Genomic DNA, 22,743 nt, shown 5'->3' on the forward strand with positions numbered 1-22,743 from the left:
ACTTCATAAGGTGGATTTGAAATAAAGCAGCTTCTGTATGGATTGCAGCCCAGCTTCCAGTCATCTGGGCTGTCAAAACCATGAAAATTTTTGACACTGCATTCAGATTGCTTATGTCCCCAAGTGCCTGACAGAAGCAAGTAGAAATTTTCTCAGGCAGAAGATAACATTATCCTAGGTCTCAAATGATTTCTATAACCTGTTTTTCAAATATAAAGTTAACCTAATGGAACGTGTAGAATAACATACTCTGCCAACTCAAGAATACACATTCTTTTCAAGCACATTTACAAAAAATGAACAAGAAGTAGAACACTGTCTTTGTCGCAGCTCATCTCTGCCATTGTAGCCTGAAAGTGATCAAGGACAATATGTTAATGATGCATATAAATAATAAGTGAAACTTTATATAGAAACAGACAGTTGGCCAGAATTGGCATGGAGGGGCATCGTTTCCTGCTACTTGACATAGATTGTCAAATAATGAAAAGGTAAGTCTCACCATGAGGGAAGATATTTGCAATACATGTAACTGACAAAGGGCTTTCTATCTGTAGTGAACTCCTACAAATCAATATGAAAAAGACCAGCAGTCTAGCTTAAAAAATCATTGGCGGGTTTGGGGGGGCCGAGAGGGGGCGTCACCTGGGTGTCTCAGTCCATTAAGCATCTGACTTAGGTTCATGTCATGATCTTGTGGTTCATGAGTTTGAGCCCTGCGTTGGGCTCTGTGCTGACAGCTTGGAGCCTGGAGCCCTCTTTGGATTCTATGTCTCCCTCTCTCTCTGCCCCTCCTCCACTCATGCTCTGTCTCTGTCTTTAAAAAAAAAAAAAAATTGAAATTAAAAAAAATTTAAAGGGGCACCTGGGTGGTTCAGTTGGTTAAGTGTCTAACTTTGGCTCAGGTCATAATCTCGCAGTCTGTGAGTTCGAGCCCCGCGTCGGGCTCTGTACTGACAAATCAAAGTCTGGAGTCTGTTTCAGATTCTGTGTCTCCATCTCTCTCTGGCCCCTTTCCCACTTGCACTCTCTCTCTCTCTCTCTCTCTCTCAAAATAAAAATAAATATTAAAAAAATTAAAAAAAATGTTTTAAGCATCAGCAGGAGTCTTGAATAGGTACTTCCCTAAAGAGGAAATCTAAATGCCTAATAAATGTATGTTAAAATGTTGAGCTTCATTAATCATCAGGTATGAGCAAATTTGAAACCACAATAAGATTCCACTAGATACCAACTAGACTCAAAAAGAATGACAAAGGGGCACCTGGGTGGTTCAGTCCCTTAAGCGTCCCATTGTGGCTCAGGTCGTTATCTCACAGTTCATGAATTCAAGTTCTGTGTAGGGCTCTGGGCAGACATCTCAGAGCCTGGAGCCTCCTTCAGATTCTGTGTCTCCCTCTCTCTCTGCCCTTCCCTGCTCATGCTCACTCACTTTCTCTCTCTCTCAAAATAAAATAAAAACATTAAGAAGAATGACAAGAGGCACCTGGTGGCTCAGTCGGTTAAGTGTTCAACTCTTGGTTTCAGCTCAGGTCATGATCTCATGGTTTGTGGGTTCGAGCCCTGCATAAGGCTCCACAGTGTGTGTGCAGAGCCTGCTTGAGATTCTCTCTTTCCTTCTCTCTCTGCCCCTCCCCTGCTCACACTCTCTCTGTCTCTCTCAAAATAAACATTAAAGAAGAAGAATGATAAAACAGCATTTATGAACACGTGAGACAGCAGGGGTTGTCATACCTTATAGTGTTAATGATGTGCATACTCTGACCAAACACTTCTCCTAGACTTATGTTTATTTATGAACCAAAAGAGTTGTGATGTTCATTAAGTTAACAATATTCATAATTGCCTCAAACCAGAAAGACACAAGTGTCTTCTAACAATAGAATGGGTGAAAGTAGTTAATTTACACAATGGAATATTATAGAACGGTGAAAAGAGGCAGGCAGCTGCATCTCACAATATGTTTACATCTCACGAATACAACATTGAGCAACAGAGGCCAGTCATAAAGAATGCATGTTCTATGATTCCAATTATATAAAATTATAAAATAAGCAAAACTAAATCAGTCTTCAGGGATGCTCAATTGGGTGGTAAAAGTGAAAAGACAAAAGAGGTGATTTTCATAAATGTCAGGATTGAAAAGTCTGTTATAGGGACTTCAACTTCCAGGGAGGATGTAGTTTGTTGAGTCAGGCGAATGCTTCCACTGTTAAAACAAAAAGGTCAAACTGGATAAGTTTCAAAAGTTTTATTTTTAAAAGCATCAGAAACTGTGGAAGCAACAGGTGATTAATTTATTTGTCTTTGTATCTCCCAGAGCTTTTCGTTCCCTACCCTTCACATGGGTAGTCAATTAATATTGAATGAATGAAAATAAAGTGAGAGGCAAAGCACATATCTAGAATGGAAGATGGAGAAATGTTTGCTGCTTCGCATAGTCAAAGTTTAGGGAGAAAGGACTATATTATCTGGGTACCCAAGGGAGAGAGACTTGTCACACTGGATCCTACATGAGACCCTAAGATACTATGCTATAAAAATTTGATTGTCCTCTTTCAGTCTTCTATTAAATACATATGTGTATGACATATGATACACCTTTAAAAACACACCCATTATTTATGTTTTGGGAAATTAAATGTTTCTGTCTTACAGTCTTACCTCCTTGTTATCTTTTGTACTTTTTTTGTAGTGAAATTTTGGGGAAGCCACAATGCTGGCTCATTACCTTTGGAATCCTTGAATCTTAGCACAGGAATAGACCTTATATGGAACATGCTATTTCCTCACGATTAGATTGAGTTTATGTATTTTTGGCAAGAATACCATGGAAATGATCTTGTGTTCTTCTCAGTGCGTCCTATCGGGGGGTACATGATATTATTGTGTCTTATGATTGCTAGTGATTAACCTTGATCCCTTGGTTAAGCTGATGGCTATTGGGTTTCTCCACTTTGAATTTTCCCTTTGTAACTGATAAGTATCTTAAAAATACTTTGAAACTGTCATTAAGCTGTTTCTCCTCAGACCTTCACTTTCTGATTTTAGCATTCATTAGTGGATTTGACTACAACAGTGATTACTGTGGTGTTTGCCTAATGTGACATTTGTATTTCCCTCATTCTTTCTACATTTATTAATTGGAATTCTGTATGGAATTATCTTTTATCTATTTATACTAGTAAGAACTCATAGATATTTGTTTCTATGGATTCTAATTCAGTGCCATTATTTTGTTGTTCAAATTGTTCCAATGTTAGCCATTGGGAGTTCCTTCTGGTTGGCTCCTGGTTGGTCTTTTTGACATTTCCCCATACTTTTTCAAGCACTTTCTTATTTTTCTCCCATCATGTTTCTAGCTTATTTTGTATTTTCTGTGTCTCAGCCCCGGTTCCTTTTATTAGAGAGTGATATTTAGAAACCCAGATCTAGAGCGCCTGGATGGCTCAGTCAGTTAAGCATCTGACTTCAGCGTGGGTCATTATCTCACGGTTCGTGAATTTGAGCCCCATGTCAGGCTCTCTACTGTCGGCACAGAGCCCACTTTAGATCCTCTGTTCCCCCCATCTCTCTGTCCCTCCCCAGCTCATGCTCTCTCTCTCTCAAAAATAAATAAACATTAGGAAAAAAAAAAAAAAAGAAACCCAAATCTGGGTTGTTTTTGCCAGTAATATTTTTTTCCAATGCATGGCATTGTGAAACTGAATTTTTTGCTAATAAATGGATATGAAATCATTTTCAGTCATGATTTTATCAGTTGTCAGATTAGCTATCCTTCCCATTCTTAAATCACTTACACATTGGAAAAGCAAGTCCTTTATGAAAGTAACTTGTAAAGATGTTTAGTAGGATAGAGCCATGCAGAAGAAACTGGTAGTACTTACTTGACCTTTACATGAAGAGTTTTAATGCTGGAATCTTGATGTACTGTGATTATGGGCTTATCTTAATCTAGTAACTTTGTCAAAAAGCAAATGAAGTTATGTTGTTTTAGTTTATTCTTTATTTCTTTTATTAAAAATTTTTTTTAATATTTATTTTTTAGAGAACACGCGTGCATGAGTGGGGAAGGGGCAAAGAGAGAGAGAGGGAGGAGCACAGAATCCGAAGGAGGCTTTGGGCTTTGAACTGTCAGCACAGAGCCCGGCATAGAGCTCAAGCTCACAAACTAAGATCAAGACCTGAGCTGCAGTCGGATACTTAACTGACTGAGCCACCCAGGCACCCCTATATTAGTTTTTCTTAATAGCTCAGTCTATTCTGGTTCCAAATCAATACCACATTCCTTTTTGTAAACATTTCTTAACAGATTTACTGAGGTATGTTTTATTACATACCATAAAATTCATGATATAAAGATTCAATGTGTTTCAAACGGCTATTGTAAATTCTAAATTATTGGTAAATTTTATAGTTGTACTACCACGACTATGATCCAGTTTGAGAACACTTTAATCATCATGAAAAGTTTCCTCATGCCCAATTGTGATCAGTTTCTACTCCCATTCTAAGACATATCTTCTGATCTTCTGTCTCTATGGTTTTGTTTTTTATGGAGATTTCATATAAATGGGATCATACAATATGTGGTATGTTGTATTTGGGTGCTTTTACTTAGCTTAATGTTTTTGTTGTTAATTTATGTAGTTGTGTGCCTTGGTAGTTCATTCCTTTGTGTATATCTGATTTATATTTCATTGTATGGATATACTGTGTTTGCTTTATCCATTTACCAGTTCATTGATTGTTTCCAGTTTTTGGCAATCATGAATAGTGTTGTTAGGGACATTTGCATACACACGTTTGTGTGGACATATGTCCTCATTTTTCTTGGATTGATACCTAGAAATTGAATTTCCGAGTATATCATAAGTATATATTCTCTTTTGAAGAAACAAACTCTTTTCCAAAGTAGTTGTATCATTTCGCATTCCCACTAGTTATGTGTGAGGGTTCTGTTTTTACCACATCCTCACCATCACTTGGTATTGTCAGGTGGTTTTTTTTTTTTTTTTTTTTTTTTTTTATAAAAGACATTATTTTTTTCTAGTGGATTATATAATGATGTCGTGTGTGTGTGTGTGTGTGTGTGTGTGTGTGTGTTTTAATGTTCATTTTGAAAGAGAAATGTTCACACATGGGAGGGGCAGAGAGAAGGAGAGAGAATCCCAAGCAGGCTCTACACTGCCAGCACAGAGCCCAATGTGGGGCTCTATCCCGTGAGATCATGACCTGAGCCAAAATCAAGAGCAGGATGCTTAACTGACTGAGCCACCCAGGCATCTCTCATTGTGGTTGTAAGCTGTATTTCCCTAGTCACTAAGGATGTTTGAGCATCTTTTCATATGGTAATTTTCCATTTCTTTGTGTTCTTTGGTGAAGTATCCATTTCTTCATCGTGTTGTTCATTTTCTTACTGAGTTTTACAAGTTCTTTATATATTTCAGATACAAGTCTTTTATCAAATATATGATCTGCAAATATTTTCTCCCAGTCTCTAGCTTCCCTTTTTCCCCCCTTAATGATGTCTTTTGAAGAGCAAAAGTTTTCAGTTTTTATGAAGTCCTGTTTATAAATTTTCTCCTAAATTCTCTTGTTGGATTCATAGTTTTACCTTTTATATTTAGTCTGGTCAATTTTCAGTTGACTTTTTTGTGTGATAGAGATTATATCTAAATTCATTTGTTTTTGCATGTGGATATCCAACTATTCTAGCACCATTTGTTAAAAAAAAACTATATTTACCTCGTTGCCTTGGTACCTGTTTCAAAAATCAATGGGCTATAATTATGTGAGTTTATTTCTAGACTCTGTGTTCTGTTCTGGCCTTATGTCACTATCATGCTGTCTTGTTTACTGTGGTTTTGTAGTACGTCTTAAAATCAGGTAGAATTGGTTCTCCAACTTTTTTCTTCTTCTCTAAATTGCTTTGACTATTTTGCCTATTTTGCTTTGCCTATTTAATTTCCATATAAATATTAGGATTAGTTTGTTAATTTTTTTAGGATTGGTACCATTTATAAAAAAGTGATAAAATTTGCCTATGAAGCAATATGTACCTCATTTTTTCATTATGTGAGTATTTTATATTACTAATTCAGTTTCTTGTTCTAGTTCTATTGATTTGTATTTCTTCTTTAATCTCTCTCTCTCTTTTAAAAGATTTTATTTTTAAGTAACCTCTATATCCAGTGTGGGGCTCGAAGTCACAACTCAGAGATCAAGATTTGCATATTCCACTGACTGAGCCAGCCAGGTGCCCCGTCTCCTTTAATCTTTTAAGGAATTTGTCCATTTCATCTATACTGTCTGGTTTTTGGCATAAAGTTACTCATAATGTTCCTGTACAATTATTTTAATTTCTGTAAGTTTATTCCTAATTTTGGTAATGTGTGTTCTTTCTGTCTCTCTCCCCCTCTCTTGCTCTCTTTCTCTTTGGTTAGTCTAGCTAAATGTTTGCCAATTTTGTTCTTTAAAAGAACGAACTTTTGGTTCCATTGGCTTTCTCTGTTATTTTTCTGTTTTATAATTTATGGATTGTTACTCTGATTTTATTTCCTTCCTTCAACTTTGAGTTTGATTTACTTTTCTTATTCTAGCTTCTTGAGGTGGAAGTTTATATTAAATATTTTTAGATCTTTCTAGCTAGTGCTAGAAAGCATTTTAAAAGTATAAATATGCTTATTAAAGCACGACTTTTGCAGCTTCTCATGAATTTCTATTGTTGTGTTTTTGTTTCCATTCAGTTTAAGATAGTTTATTTAAAATTTTTTTTAACATTTATTCATTTTTTGAGAGACGGAGAGAGACAGAGCATGAGTGGAGGAGGGGCACAGAGAGAGGGAGACAGAATCTGAAGCAGCTTTAGGCTCTAGGCTGTCAGCACAGAGCCCAGTGCAGGGCTTGAACCCACAAACTGTGAGATCATGACCTGAGCCAAAGTGAGCCGCTTAACCAATAGAGCCATTCAGACACCCCCAATTTAAAATATTTTCTAATTCATGATTTCTTCTTTGATTCAGGAGCTGTTGAGAAGTTTATTATTCAATTTCCAAATGTTTGAAGATTTCTCAAATTTCTCTGTTGATTTCTAATATAATTCTGTTGCTGTCAGAATATACTGGCATATTTTCCATTTTTAATTTAATAAGACTTATTTTATAGTCTAACACAGGGCTTGGCAAGCTATGACCCATAGGCCTTTTGTTAAATGGCTTACAAGATAAGAATGGTTTTTACATTTTAAAGGTACGTACTTTTTAAAAAGACAAAGAAGGGTATTATATGATGTTAAAGGTGTCAGTCCTTCAAGAAGTTATAACAATTGTAAATGTTTAATGTGTCCAACAGTGGAGCACCTAAATATACAAAGCAAAACCAACAGAGCTAAAAGAAAGAAGCAGTAATAAAGTAATAGTTGGAGACATTAATACTCCATCCTCAACAATGGATGCATCATCCAGACAGGAAATCAATAAGGAAGCTTTGGATTTGAACAACACCATAGACCAAACGAGCCTAACAGGCATATACAGAAAATTGTATCCAACAACAGCAGAATACATTTTCTTCTCAAGTGCACACAGATCATTTTTAGGATAGACCATATGTTAGGCAAGTCTTAGAAAATTCAAGAAGATTGAAATCATATCCAGTATTTTCTCGACCACAAGGGCATGAAACCAGAAAATCACCAACAGGAAGAGAATTGGAAAATTCATAAGCACATGGAAATTAAGCAAGACTGTCTTGAACAACCAGTAGAATAAGGAAGAAATTAAAGAGGAAATTAAAAAATTTCTTGAGACAAGCAAAAATGAAAATGTAATGTACCAGAGCATATGGGATGCAGCAAAAGCAGTTTTAAGAGCAAAGTTTGTAGCAATAAATGTCTACCGTACGAGTACAGATCTCAAATAAACCACCTAACCCTACACCTTGAGAAACTAGAAAAAGAAGAATGGAACCCAAATTTAGCAGAAGAAAGCAAATAATAAATTTTAGAGCAGGAATAAATGAAACAGAGAACAGAAAAACAATTGGAAAGGTTAATGAAACTAAGAATTAATTCTTTGAAAACGTAAACAAAATGGACAAACCTGGGCACCTGGGTTGCTCAGTCGTTAAGTGTCTGACTCTTGATTTTGGCTCCAGCCATGATCTCATGGTTCATGATCTCAAGCCCTTTATCGGCTCCCTCCTGGAGCCTGCTTGGGATTCTCTCTCACCACCCCTTCCCCTCTTGTGTGCATGCGCTATTTCTCACTCTCTCAAAATAAAGAAACATTAAAAAAAATTAAAAAGTGTTTATACAGGAGTAGTAATGAAAGAAGAGAGAAACAAAGACATAAGACATAATAAAAAATAGTGAAGTTACATATAAATATAGCCTTATCAATAATTGCATTAAATGGGAATATTTGAAATACTGTATCAAAAGGCAGAAAATTTCCAACTTAATAAAAAGGATTTATATGTAAAAAGGATAAATTTTGAAGTCAAAAATTGAAATAAGTGAATAGGTTCAAATAGGTTGAAAATAAAAAGGAAAAAGATACACCTGGCACACAGTATGTATTAGCTGAAGGACCTATTTTAAGAACAGATAAAATAGACTGTAAGACAAAAAATATTACTGGAGGCAAAGAGAGAAAATTCATAAAGATAAAACAGTCAGTACTTAGGGAAAATGTAACATTACAAATGTATATGCACTTTGCTATAGAAACCCAAAATACAGAACCAGAAAATGACAGAATTAAAAGGGGAAATAGACAATTAAACAATTACAGTTGAGGATTTTAATACATCTGTCTTTCCATCAACTAGAACAACCTGAGAATATAGAAAACTTGTATAACACTGTTGACCAACTTGAACTAACTTAACATGTAATTATCCCTCCACTCAGCAAGAGCAGAATACGTAGTGTTTTATAGAACACCTAGAATATTCTCTGAGATAGATCATGTGCTAACCATGAAATGAGTGTCAGTAAATTTAAAAGAACTCCTTTCCTTCCTGTTGGTTTTAGTTACCATCTGGTATCATTTTTTTTTTCAGCTATAAAGACTTTAATATTTCTTATAGGGCAAGTCTACCAGCAAATGGTTTTTTTCACTTCTTGTTCATCTGGGAATGTTTTATTTTGACTTTATTTTCAAAGGATAGTTTCGCTGAATATATAATTCTTGATTAACTTTTTTTCATCATTTTAAATATGCCATTTTAGCATCTTCAGACTTCTGTAGTTTCTGATAAGTTAGTTTTTACTTGTATTGTTCTCCTTTATGTGTGAGTCATTTTTCTCTTTTGGTTTTCAAGATTTCCTATTGGTATTTATCTTTCTGCAACTTGACTACTGTATGCCTAGGTGTGGATCTTTTTATGTTTGCCCTACTTGATACATTGAACTTCTTGGATATGTAGATTAATATTTTTCATCAAACATGGGACATTTTCAGTTATTGTCCTTTGACATTCTTTTTTTTTTAAGTGTTTATTTTGAAAGAAAGAGCGTGTGAGCAGGGGAGAAGCAGAGAGAGAGGGAGAGAGAAAATCCAAGCAGACTCCATGCTCCGTGCAGAGCCCAATGTGGGCTTGATCTCACAAACCATGAGATCATGGCCTGAGCTGAAATCAAGACTCCGAGGCTTAATTGACTGAACCACCCAGGCGCCCCGTCCTTTGACATTCTTTTTGCCACTTTCTCACATTTGTCTTCTCTTGGGACTCCCATTATGCATATGATAGTATCCCACAGATCTCTGAGTCTCTGTACTGCTGATTTGATAATTTCTGTTGATATGTTTGTGAGTTTATTGATTCTTTCCTCTGCAGCCTCACATCTGCTCCTGAGACCATCTAGGAAATTTTTCATTTCAGTTACTATATTTTCACTTTTACAGTTTTTCTTTGGTTCTTTTTATGGCTTGTATTTTTATATTTAGGTTCTCTATCAATTGAGTCATTATCATCATATTTTTCTTTAGTTTTTTTGGACATAGTTTCCTTAGATTATTCAAACATATTTCTAATAACTGCTTTGAAATCTTTGCCAAGTTCAACATCCAGACCCATTCAGAGTTAGTTTCTGTTGACTTCTTAAACATGTTTTTTTCCTCCTGGCTATGGGTCACATTTTGCTGTTTTTTTCCATGTCTTGCATTTTGTTGTTGCTATTGTTGAAAACTGCAAAATTTAGGTAATATGTTGTCGCAGCTTTGGATTTTGATTCATTTTTCTGAGAGTTTTTATTTATTTTTTGTTATATAGCCTCTGATGACTCTACTCAGATTTTAGTCTTTTTTTTTTTTTTTTTTAACATGGATTTGTAGCTGCTGCCACTGTGTCTTTGTAGTTTAGAAGTAGCCATTGTAGTTTAGGAGTAGCTCAACACTTCAAGCCTGTAAGACTTCTGTCTTTTGCTGATTGAAATTGTTTAGATTGGAGAGTACCCTCAAAGGCAGTCAGTTATCACATCTACCTTGGCTTTTACTTTTGGTGGACTCTTTTGGATTCCCCTGCACATACATATAGCTTCCCAGTTGTCTAAGGATTGCAGACTGATTCAAGCATAGCTTGAGAAGTCTTTTTGGTATCCTTAGTATTTTTCTGAAATGTAGCTCATCTGGCACAATGGAGTTTCCTCCATTCTTGCAGATTCATGTCTAAGACTATTATCAAAGACAAATGTAAATCTTTGATTATAGTTTTCTGAGCAATAAAATATATATATAACTTTGGGGCACCTGGGTGACTCAGTTGGTTTAGTGTTCGACACTTGGTTTCTGCTCAGGTCATGATCTTGCGGTTGGTGGGTTTGAGCCCCACTTTAGGCTCCATGCTGATAGCATGAAGCCTGCTTGGGTTTCTCTCTCCCTCTCTCTGCCCTTCCCCTGCTTGTGCACTTGCTCACACACGCTCTCTCTCTTTCTCTCAAAATAAATAAAAGGAAGAGATGAATATATAGCTTCAGACTTCGGATTTTATTTTACTTAGGGCATTATTTAACATCCGTTTTTATTCTTTTTACTCCAAAAGAATAAAATAATCAAAGATAGAAAATGGCCTTTGTAGACTTTTGATGTTTCAGAGAATAAAAAGATGAGATTTTTCTTACAGATATAAACAAGTAAGCATGCAATTCATGTAATAATTCTCAGAAGAGCACAGTATAATTTCCATGTTGACTATTGATTTAACATGTGAAACATAATTGAATTATTGAGGACAACAGCAGATCAACAGACTATAGTATCTAGGCAACAGAAAAGTAAATTCATTCATTTTATTGTTTTAGGTGCTACTGTTCCTATATTAATTGTTTCTGTGATGCCAAGAGTACCTTGGTGTTTTGAATCACTAACCTAATTAATTTTTTCTTTTTTTTTTTTTTTTTAATTTTTTAATATTTGTTTACTTTTCAGAGAGAGAGACAGAGACAGAGCACGAGCAGGGGAGGGGCAGAGACAGATGGAGACACAGAATTCAAAGCAGGCTCCAGGCTTGAGCTGTCAGCACAGAGCCTGATGCAGGGTTCAAACTCACAAGCCATGAGATCATGACCTGAGCTGAAGTCGGACGCTTAACCAACTGAGCCACCCAGGCTTCCCTAACTTTCTATAGTCTAATTGTGGGCTGAACTTCCAATGGAAAGTTGCTCCTATCCTAAAATGTTTGTGGTAGGAAACAGTTCCAGGATTGCATTATAGCAATGCTATTGGCAGTCCATAGCTTTGCTTGCTTTTTAATTAAAGTTTTAATTTTAAGATAAGTATAGATTCCTGTGTAGTTGTCCATATGCTTTGACCCAGTCATATTTTTCTTTTTAATTTTTTCCAACTATTAACTAATTTTGCAAAAATTAGCTATTGCTACTTGTGCATAATGAGAAGGGGCCATGTAGAAAGGTTTAACATCTGAAACTCTGTGACACTCATTTTGTTAGGCACTGACCATGACAATGGTCACAATTAAGATAAGGAATTAGAAACACTATCTTTGCCTACTAGTAGTCTGTTTCCCACCCCTGAAACTTTTATTATTAAAAAAATTTTTTTAATGTTTATTTATTTTTGAGAGAGAGAGATAGAGCACAAGCAGAGGAGAGGCAAGAGAGAGGGAGACACAGAATCTAAAGCAGCTTCCAGGCTCCAAGCTGTCAGCACAGAGCCCGATGTGGGCCTCAAACTCACGAACCGTGAGATCACGACCTGAGCCGAAGTCAGACACTTAACTGACTGAGCCACCCAGGCACCCCAAAACTTTTATTTTAAAATATGAATTTGTAACAAAAAGTATTACACTTTGCAAAATTGAATAAAGCATCAAATTAAGCAACTTTTGTGTGCCATTAATGGAATGAGCTCATACTTTTTGCAAATTTTAACACCGTTATAGGTGTAATTAAATTCTAATGCCATGTTGGCTCAACTAGTAAGCCTTTTGTAAAGTTTGTAGAGACTATGCTAACAGTTTTGCTAAACTTCAAAGTTGTTTAAAAATTATTTCACTTGGGGCGCCTGGGTGGCGCAGTCGGTTAAGCGTCCGACTTCAGCCAGGTCACGATCTCGCGGTCCGTGAGTTCGAGCCCCGCGTCGGGCTCTGGGCTGATGGCTCAGAGCCTGGAGACTGTTTCCGATTCTGTGTCTCCCTCACTCTCTGCCCCTCCCCTGTTCATGCTCTGTCTCTCTCTGTCCCAAAAATAAATAAACGTTGGAAAAAAAAAATTAAAAATTATTTCACTTACACTTTTAGTCATTCATAAATTGTAACATGTAATATATACTGTTTTTGTCTGTTAATGCAAGCAAATACAAAGGGAATACGAAATTATTTGATCAGTAGTTATACCCATATTTTTGTTGGGTCATTTTAAACCAGGATGGCCTCTTTTTCTCCTTTAGTTTCATTTATTAGTATTCCACATGGAACTTTTTTTCTGAAGAATTTCTGTGGTAGAAGCCATTTATCTCGTAATCATGAAAATCATGTCTTTGTGAAAGAATTGAAGAGATTATGGATATGGCTTGTTCCATATGTTGTTATAGGTAACTTTTAAATTATTGCTACTGTAATGGCAGCATGGGCCATAAGGGGCTGAATGCCTGTTTGCTAGAAGGAAGAAAGTGGAAAGTTGATGTGTAACGGAACAGAGTTTTAAAGACAGATTTGAGGTAAGATATAATTTTAAAATTCTCTAAACATTCTTCAAAAGGTCTGCAAGAATAAAATAAAAGTATCTGTAAAATTGGGCTGTAAAGATCAGGGCTGATACCAGCTTGGACCTTAGGGCAGTGTGTTTTGTTTTGTTTTTTTTTAAATATATTTAGATCTTTTTTTTAAATGTTTACTTATTTTTGAGAGAGAGAGAGAGACAGAACATGAGCAGGGAAGGGGCAGAGAGAGAGGGAGACACAGAATCCAAAGCAGGCTCCAGGCTCTGCACTGTCAGCACAGAGCCTAGTGCGGGGCTCAAACCCATGAACCGGAAGATCATGACCTGTGCCAAAGTCAGATGCTTAACCGACTGAGCCACCCAGGTGCCCCAGGGCGGTGTGTTTTTTTTTTTTTTTAATTTTTTTTTTTTTAATGTTTTATTCATTTTTGAGACAGAGGGAGACAGAGCGTGAACGGGGGAGGGGCAGAGAGAGAGGGAGACACAGAATTGGAAGCAGGCTCCAGGCTCTGAGCCATCAGCCCAGAGCCCGACGCGGGGCTCGAACTCACGGACCGCGAGATCGTGACCTGGCTGAAGTCGGACGCTTAACCGACTGCGCCACCCAGGCGCCCCCAGGGCGGTGTGTTTTTAAGCTGACAGCCAACAGTTACAATAATCGGAGTCACAAATGTCATTAGTACGTAAGGTTACATTGACCGCTCGTATTAAAATAAAGCCAGAATTTCGTAACACATTTTGATGTTCTTTCCCTTCAGCTGAGTTTGAGATAATTCCTTTCTGCTTTTCCTATACAAAAGTAAAGAAAAAGATTAATACTAATATTTAGAGTGTTAGACTTTTCTTAATGGAATACATGGGGGGGTATACACCTTCAAAGTTGATTATCAGCAGTTTTCTAACCTTTTCATACATGCTGTGTGAAAAAAGTGTACCGTGGCCAAATGAATGGGAAACTGTTTGTACGTCAACAGTTTCCTGACTTGATAAACTGATCTTTAATATGCTAAAGTGTATTTGATAAGCAGTATAGCATATTGTGTTTCCTAAACTTAACCTAACCATGGGAGCATTGCTCTAGACTAGTGTTCTGTGAACATAGCTGGAGTAAACAAACACTTGTCGAGATGAGTGATGTTCCAGGAACTCTGTCACAACTATTATCGCAAACATTTGTTTTAGATAAAATTAATGTACAAAGTAAATATGAGCGCTTTTTTTTAGCTCTTTTTTTTTGAAGTTACTTTCTGGGTGTCGTTTTGACATAACCTAGTTTTTACTAAACTGCCAGTTCAAATAATTAAATGAAAAAAATATGAATTAATTTGGAAAATGTTAATATCCGTGGAAATTTTATGTGCAACTAACTCATTTCTGAAAGAAATACGACTTCTAGGCATAAATCATCTGTTCACATTGAACTATTTGGTATTCTTTATGTGCTTACAAGTTTTTATTGTTCCTTTACTTCCTGTTATTGAGGGGCATTTGAAAGGTTTCTTAATGTAACTCACAACAAAAGATTTCTGGAGTATAATAAAAGGTTTTGAACTCCTGTGTATGTTGACTGGCTCACAGCAAAGCAACGGTACTACTTCGCAGTATTTTTCCAAGGGGTTAGGAACAAATGGAAATCTGAAGGAATCTATTTCTGTGTGTTCTCTTTCCAAGCACCATACAATTTTCTGTGATACTTGCATTTCACAGAAACTCTTTAGACTGTGGCTTTTTTCATTTTATAGTGACAGAATTTGTAGGACCCTCAGCAACATAAATTTGCATAGCAGCACTGTATGTACACATTTATTAAATTTTTTCTTTCTGTTGTATTTCAGTGAGCTGAAATGTTGTTAGGAAGTCCAGATTCTTAGAATTTTACTCACAGATTTATATGTGATCATTTCCAGGCAGAGTAAATACAGCTAAAAATATATGTATCTCTATATTACACGTTTTTAAAATTGTTGAATCTCTTTTTCTAAGGAATCCCAAAGTGTGTGATGAAGCATTTAATTTTATATTATTATAGAAATGACACATGAGCATAAGAATAAACATTATATAGAGTAAACATTATATAGAAATAAACATTATAGGAGAGTTTAGAATTAAAAAGTTAACATTATTCCGTGCCCTCATTTCATTTGTATCCTCGATGTTAGTCACTGTGGTGTACTTTTTGTTTTCATTTTGCTGGTTATTTGCATTTTGCTGGTAACTCCAAGTTACCGCAAGTTGTAAATCTAGAAACCTGTTGCTTTGCTGTTAAGGTTGACGGGCAGTATGCACAAATTCAGAACTTTCTAAGGTCAAATTTCTTTTTTTTTAACTTTTTTTTTAACATTTATTTATTTTTGAGACAGAGAGAGACAGAGCATGAACGGGGGAGGGTCAGAGAGAGGGAGACACAGAATCTGAAACAGGCTCCAGGCTCTGAGCGGTCAGCACAGAGCCCGACGCGGGGCTCAAACTCACGGACCGTGAGATCATGACCTGAGCCGAAGTCGGCCGCTTAACCTATTGACCCACCCAGGCGCCCCTAAGGTCGAATTTCTTATGTTGATAGTGATAAGGTGAATTTCTTATAAAGGACACACATTCAGAAATCAGAGTTATATTTTGTATTTACTGTGGAACTCTTTTAATTAATGGAGTTTTTTTTAAAACTAAGGTTCATATGTTTCCCCCGGGGTTTCTAAGTGTTCTGTCAGTATCAGTGGAGATCATTCTCTTTATCCACCACTTTCTGTTTTTCAAGGTGATTACGTATGGGAATTTCAAATAAACTAGAATGGATCATTTGAAATGTATACAGACTAAAATTTTTTTCTTTAAAGTTTTTTCCTGTTTTGGGGCACGTGGGTGGCTCAGTATGTTGAGCGTCCGACTCTTAATTTTGGCTTGGGTTGTGGGATCGAGCCCCATGTTGGGCTCCATGCTGAGGATTGAGCCTGCTTAAAATGATCTTTCTCCCTCTGCCCCTCTCCCCTGCTCACACACACTCTCTCTCTTAAAAAAAAAAAAATTAATTAAAAAAAATTTTCCCCTGTTTTGAGTTTAGAAAGTGAGGTGAAAGCCATCATTATAATAGTAACATTCCTTTCTGATAGTGAAACATGGATTGCTTTTAGCTATCCTCTGCAAAGTAGTAAAATTAAAAAAAAAATTGTTTTGGACCATGATTCTATGATATTGTGACAACAGTGGTTGCCGGGTCTCATTCAGGTCAAAGCCAAAAAACTCCCATTGTGCTACCTCAGTAAAGAGGTAAAAAGCCTACCTAGAAGAAACCTGTGAAATAGACAGTCACTAAAACAGAACATAAAATGAAAATCTGCATATGTTGTCTCCATGACTCTGCAGGATGAGGAATTTTTCCAAGTAGTAATCCATGTACTGACATAAAACAGTAATAAAGAGGGGCACCTGGGTGGCTCAGTTGGTTAAGCCTCTGATTCTTGATTTTGGCGTAGGTCATGATCTCAGGGTTCATAAGATCGAGCCCTCCATTGGGTTCCATGCTGACAGCATGAGCCTGCTTGGGATTCTGTCTCTCTCTGCCCCTGTCCCACACTCGTGGTCTTTCTCTCTCAAAATAAATAAGTAAACTTAAACAGTAATAAAGATGCTAAATTTTAGAATAAATGCTTTTAAGTTTTAAAGATAGTATATCTGAAGAAGGGATGTATGCCATTTCTTTCTAGCAGTTAGTTATAATTGCCACTTAGCAAGAGTACTTTCTAGATACTTTTTGTCTTCTGCAAAATTCTCATTGACATTTTGCTAGGTACTTCAAATGCCAAATTGACTATTTGGTTAGATAACTGATAAACACCTGGTAAATTACTTACTTTGAAGAACACTCAATGAGAGTCTAGTGTATAATTTAATCATGCATAAAATGTCAAAACAATGTTGTTTTATACTGTCTTTAACATTTAAAAATTTCTATTGGGAGTTAATTGGCAGGCTTGATACCCAGACACAAATATTTAAGTCAAATCAGTTTCTTTTGTGTTTCGCACATGACATATGTTCAGAGCATTTTATTTTAAAGCTCCCAAATAATATTTAATTGTCTTTCATAATTAAGAGGATGTCTTAACATGCTAGTTTGATGTTTCTCACTTTAAAAAGTTCTTGTATATTGCTTATATCAGACAAATGCATGGTTAATAGATTATTTTCAGTGAGCTTTCTGGTATTTTCCATTTTATTCTCCACTGTGAATATTTGTTATTAAACATAACCTGCCACACATTCACAGTTATACATAGCAAGCCCCTTGTGATTGTGGACAGTTTTGTCCTATACTGGAAGACCCTAAGTAGTGTATTACAAAGGGTATTAAAAATGTTATTTTTAAGTCCCTGTTTAATCCATAAACTGTTTCACCTTGGAAATAATATAATTGGTGAGTAGGTTCTGAAGCAAGTCTCCTAACACTTATTTAACTCATGGTGCCTTTGATACACATTATGCACCTGCTGTCATAGGAGGGAGCATGTGCAAGTGAGCACCTGTGGTGGGGGAGAAACGTGAAGATGGAGAAACACACTGGTACTATTTGGACCCCACAAATAATCACCCCCTCAGTCCCGTTGTATCAGGATGTGAACCAAATTCAGGCTATTTCTGGTCCATCAACTGGTCCAATTAAGGAATGGATTTAGCTTTTCCAAACTGGATAGATGTAATTACACTTACCCAAGTATGAAAAGGATGTAGTGGTTGAACAAATGTACCCAGATTCTGAATTCACAAAGCCAAGTTATTGTTAATTCCTTCGAATTGATTATCTTAAAGACACACTCATTCCAACAAGAGTCTGTGGTTGTTAAGTTTAAATAAGATCTTCAAATAAAGTTTTTAAATAATTTCCAAAACCAAGAAAGCATCATCGTTTTAAGAATGTCCCTGAGCTATTGTTGAACATACTCAGCGTGTGTGATTCTGAGGATTCCAATCTTGTTTAAACATTAAAATTTTTTTTTCTTTTGGGTTTACATTCAGAGTTTGAGACGTGTTCTTCTTAATAAAATTGGTAGTGTCAATCCTTTCCTTCTTAGGGTGGATTTGATCCCTAGATTCCATGAAGCAATCCTGTATCAAGATCTTAAGACAATTCTAAGACAGGAATTTCAAAAGATATGAATGAAGACATGGAGTTGGGTTTGCTTTGCTGGCTGATGACCTTGAAGGACAATATTTGCTTATATAACTTCTGAAAATTTTGGTGATATTGTTTCATAATCACTCTTGATAAATTATATATCTTATATTTCTTTGCGGTTGTATAAAGGAAATAATATACAAAAATTTGAAAATGCTCAGCCGTCTGGGCCTATATAATATGTGGGCAGCTAGTCTTCTGTTAATCTCTATTCTAGAATATTCCCATTCCTTATGTCCACAGAGATAATTACAAGGCATTGGGGAAAACTTAAATTGTGTTCATCATGCAATAAAACTCCGGCAGTCTTGGATTTCACAGTTTCTTTTCAAGGATTTGTAAGTTGTCTTGAAGTTCTACAGTAGTTGTAATTTTGATAAATTTGAATCATGAATTGTGAGGTTTTTTAAGGCTGTAAGTCTAGTCTGGGGTTGCATAACAAGTGAGACAGTTTAAGGGATTAATTAATTAATTCAAGGAATATTTACTTAACACCTACCATGAATTAGAATCTGGTAGATGCTAGGGTTATGGAAGTAAATAAAGGCAGTCAGTGCTCCTGCTCTGGTGAAGTTTATTTTCTTATGGGAGGCACTGACTGTGGTTTAATAGGTAAATAAATGAATAAATAAAATAAGTAAAGATTGTGGTAAATGCAGGGAAGGAAATAAATGGTATCCTATAATTTAGAAAAAGCAGTCTTATTTAATTAGGGTGTCCAGGAAGGCCATTGTGAAAATACGATAGTAAAGTTCCAAAAGACAAGAATGTGCCCACAGTTTGAGGAGCTGGGCAAAGAGCATTCCTGGCAGAGGTAATAGCCAATTCAAAGTCTCTGAGGGAAGAAGTAATTTTGACACTTTCTTCGGCCAGAAAGAAGGGCAGGGTAATTGGATTGTCAGAGGTGGATGAGAAAGTCAGGCCAGTACTGATCAGGGGGCCTCATCACTAGTAACATGGTGTGTGAGACTTTATGCATGTACATTGGGAAGCCAGGGCAGAGTTTTGGACAGGGCAGGAACATGATCGGACTTACATTTTAATATCACTTTGGCTTCCCTGTAGAAAATGGGTGGAAAGAGGGCAGAATGGAAGCAAGAAGGAGGCTTTGGGGTGAGTTCGGGCAGGAAATGATAACAATGCCGGGCTCAGTGTTTAACAGTGGAGGTAGAAAGAAGACATGCGGTGGGTATTTTGCAGTGTGGCCTATCACTGTTACTCAGCAGCCTTTGTTGTCGGTCTCTGTGGAGGAAATGACAACTTCCAATGGTATTCCCAGATTTGGCCATTACCTAGTTCATAAAATATCCACAAAATAAAAGGCTTCATTATACACTTTTTTTGTTTTAGTAAAAAAATAATTTTAAAGGGTTTAAGGGTAAACTTTCTCTACCTGGACTGTGAACATGTTTTGGCCCACATGTGGAAAGCAGGCCGTTTCTAGACAGGCTGCTTATTTGCAGAGTGATCGGTCTGAATTTAAAAAGACAACAATATTCAGCCTTGAAGAATTCTAATTCTCATGTCAGATAAGTGGGTTAAACTTCTTCTTAAGGAAATATTAATTCAGATGTTTGTTATGACTTTAAATTTTTTTTTTTTCCAACGTTTATTTATTTTTGGGACAGAGAGAGACAGAGCATGAACGGGGGAGGGGCAGAGAGAGAGGGAGACACAGAATCGGAAACAGGCTCCAGGCTCTGAGCCATCAGCCCAGAGCCTGACGCGGGGCTCGAACTCACGGACCGCGAGATCGTGACCTGGCTGAAGTCGGACGCTTAACCGACTGCGCCACCCAGGCGCCCCATGTTATGACTTTAGAATAAATGTAGGATTTGATCCCAGTTGTCACAAGTAATATCTAAGAGGTTGTATTGTTTGGTAATTGTTGTTAACCCAAGAAACCTGACATCTGTATGCTGTTGTTAGCCCTCCTTCAGAACAGACTGATAGGTCATTTGAATCTGAGTTGGCTTTCGTTTTTTTTTTATTTGACCAGGGGACGTAGTCCTGCCCATTTTCTTAAAGACCTCTCCCTCTTAAGAGCCCCTTTGGGTCTGTGTTAGACATAAGAAACACACAGACTGTGTTTGTAGTTGTTTCTGTGCCAAAAACTACATCAATTTAAAAATATTTATATTCAGGATTTACACTTAGATTATTATGTGGCATAATGAGCTGAAAATTATAAATATTGTTTTCTGCCATACATTATTAAATTATATAGGACATTGCACTTAATTACCTGAGGTACATGTTCTATCTTTTTTTTTTTACAGAGGATTTTTTTGAAATATCAAACCAATGATCTAAATATTTGAGTAAATAACCCAAAGTTGCAGCTGATAAGTAATAGGATTATGTTTTGAACCTATATCGGCATATCAGAGTATGTATCTTCCACGGCCGAGTCAAGAGAAAGAGAATGAATATAAAGAGAGATACTTACTGTATATAGAATGGAATTTGGCATTGCGGTGTTGTCTTTTATTTCTTGCTCTTCCTAACCCAGTGTGCTTTGGAGCTCAAATTAGAGCTGTTTCTAGTGGTACCGGAAAAAGCCAGTGCTTGAAAATACCAAGCCTTGTTATTGACTCTGTCTGTGGTCACTGGCTTGGCATGGAGTGGGTGGCTTCCTTCCCATTGCCTCTTAAATTTTAGGTTAGGTCAGTGTGTATCAGCAGAAGAGTGATGATTTAAAGGAGACTTAGCTGTTTTTTTCTTTTGAAATTGGCACTCTAATGTTTATTTTTTATTTTTTTATGCTTAGTGTAAGTAATTACTACGTGGCGATAACGAAATCATTTTCAGGATACTCTATAAGTAGCTGAAAAGTTTGAAGGTATTGTATATTTAGTATAAAAGTAAACAATATGACTGTGAAGGTAGGATTATTCTAGGTACATTAAAGAAATAAAGTATACACACAGATGTGTACACCCTGGGGAATGGTATGGCGACAGAGAGACCAGATGAAAAGAGCAGGATTCTACTAGTATTCTAGAAAGAATGCGTTGTAACTCTACATCAGTCATACCACATTAATTTCAAGATAGCATAGCAGTAAATATTTTTGAAGGTGCCAACATTAAATCTATTAATGATAAATTAATTATAGAACTGTTATTAAAAAGAAATGTAGTAATGCCATATTTTTAAAAAGACTTCAGAAAAATTCAAGGAACACATCATTAGATATAAAAACGGCTAAAGAACTGGGCAGCTCTTTCTGCCCAATGGTCCTGTCCCTGTGCTTTATTAAACTTTATTTAAAAAAACTTTTTTAAATGTTATTTATTTAGGGGAGAGAGAAAGAGAGAGAGAGAGAGAGAGAGAGAGAGTGTGTGTGTGTGTGTGTGTGTGTGCAAGCAGGGGAGGGGCAGAGAGAGAGAGACAGAATCCAGAGTAGGCTCCAGGCTTTGAGCTGTCAGCACAGAGCCTGACACGGGGCTCGAACCCACCAGCCATGAGATCGTGACCTGAGCCAAAGTCAGACGCTTAACCAGCTGAGCCACCCAGGTGCCCCTTGTCCCCATGCTTTAATAAAATCACTGTTTTGCACCAAAAAGAAAGGAAGGAAGGAAGGAAGGAAGGAAGGAAGGAAGGAAGGAAGGAAGGAAGAGAAAAATGGCTAAGGAACTAATTGAATTCTGTAAATTTTATACCCAGAATAATTATTCTGTTTCTTTCTAATGTCCAGAGAATCAATATATAGGATTTTTAAATTTTTGCCTTAATATACATTTTATTTTTAACTTTTAGAAAGAATTTTGTTTTTGAAAATAATGTGTCACTGTTTTTATTTTTTATTTTAACATACACAGAAATTTACCCTTTGGTTGTGTCACCACCACCATCATCAAACACAGACAAAATCCCAGTTATCCCCTGAGATTCTCCTGTGCCCCTTGTACACCAGCCTTCATCCATCCCATAGGACCTGTGTACTTTTATAAGTTTCATTATTTATTTTTTTCTGTTTGCTTTGGGTTTAGTTTTCACTTCTTTTTCTCATTTCTTAAGGTGGAAGTTTAGGTAAGGAGTTTGAAACTTTCTTTTCTAATATAGTCATTTAAGGCATTAAATTTTACACTAAGCACTTCCTTAACTGTATCCCATAAATTCTGATATGTTGCACCCTTTTCATTTCATCAAAATATTTTGTAATTTTCCTTATAATTTCTTTTATTTGTGGGTTGTTTAGAAGAGTGTTGTTTAAATTTCCAAATAATGGGAATTTCTCAGACTTCTTCCTGGTACTGATTTCTAACTTAATTTCATTTTGTTTACAGAACATACTTTGTATGATTTCAACACCTTTAAATTAAAAAAAAATTTTTTTTTTGATGTTTATTTTTGAGAGAGAGAGAGCATGAGCAGGGGAGGG

At 36.3% G+C, this 22,743-nt stretch overlaps 1 protein-coding gene and 1 long non-coding RNA gene across 4 annotated transcripts in view; one reads left to right on the top strand and one right to left on the bottom strand.

The window, feature by feature from the left end:
- The window catches only part of LRRC28 (leucine rich repeat containing 28), a 154,391-nt gene that overhangs the window by 57,841 nt on the left and 73,807 nt on the right, over window positions 1-22,743 (top strand). The window lies entirely within an intron of this gene.
- Window positions 1,773-21,268, bottom strand: LOC123582553. Its single transcript, XR_006704458.1, has 2 exons — window positions 20,806-21,268; window positions 1,773-2,209 (listed from the first exon to the last, which is right to left on the bottom strand). It is a non-coding gene; the product is annotated as an uncharacterized LOC123582553 (long non-coding RNA).

The sequence above is a fragment of the Leopardus geoffroyi genome, chromosome B3 (assembly GCF_018350155.1).
Source record: "Leopardus geoffroyi isolate Oge1 chromosome B3, O.geoffroyi_Oge1_pat1.0, whole genome shotgun sequence".
Lineage (NCBI taxonomy): Eukaryota > Metazoa > Chordata > Mammalia > Carnivora > Felidae > Leopardus > Leopardus geoffroyi.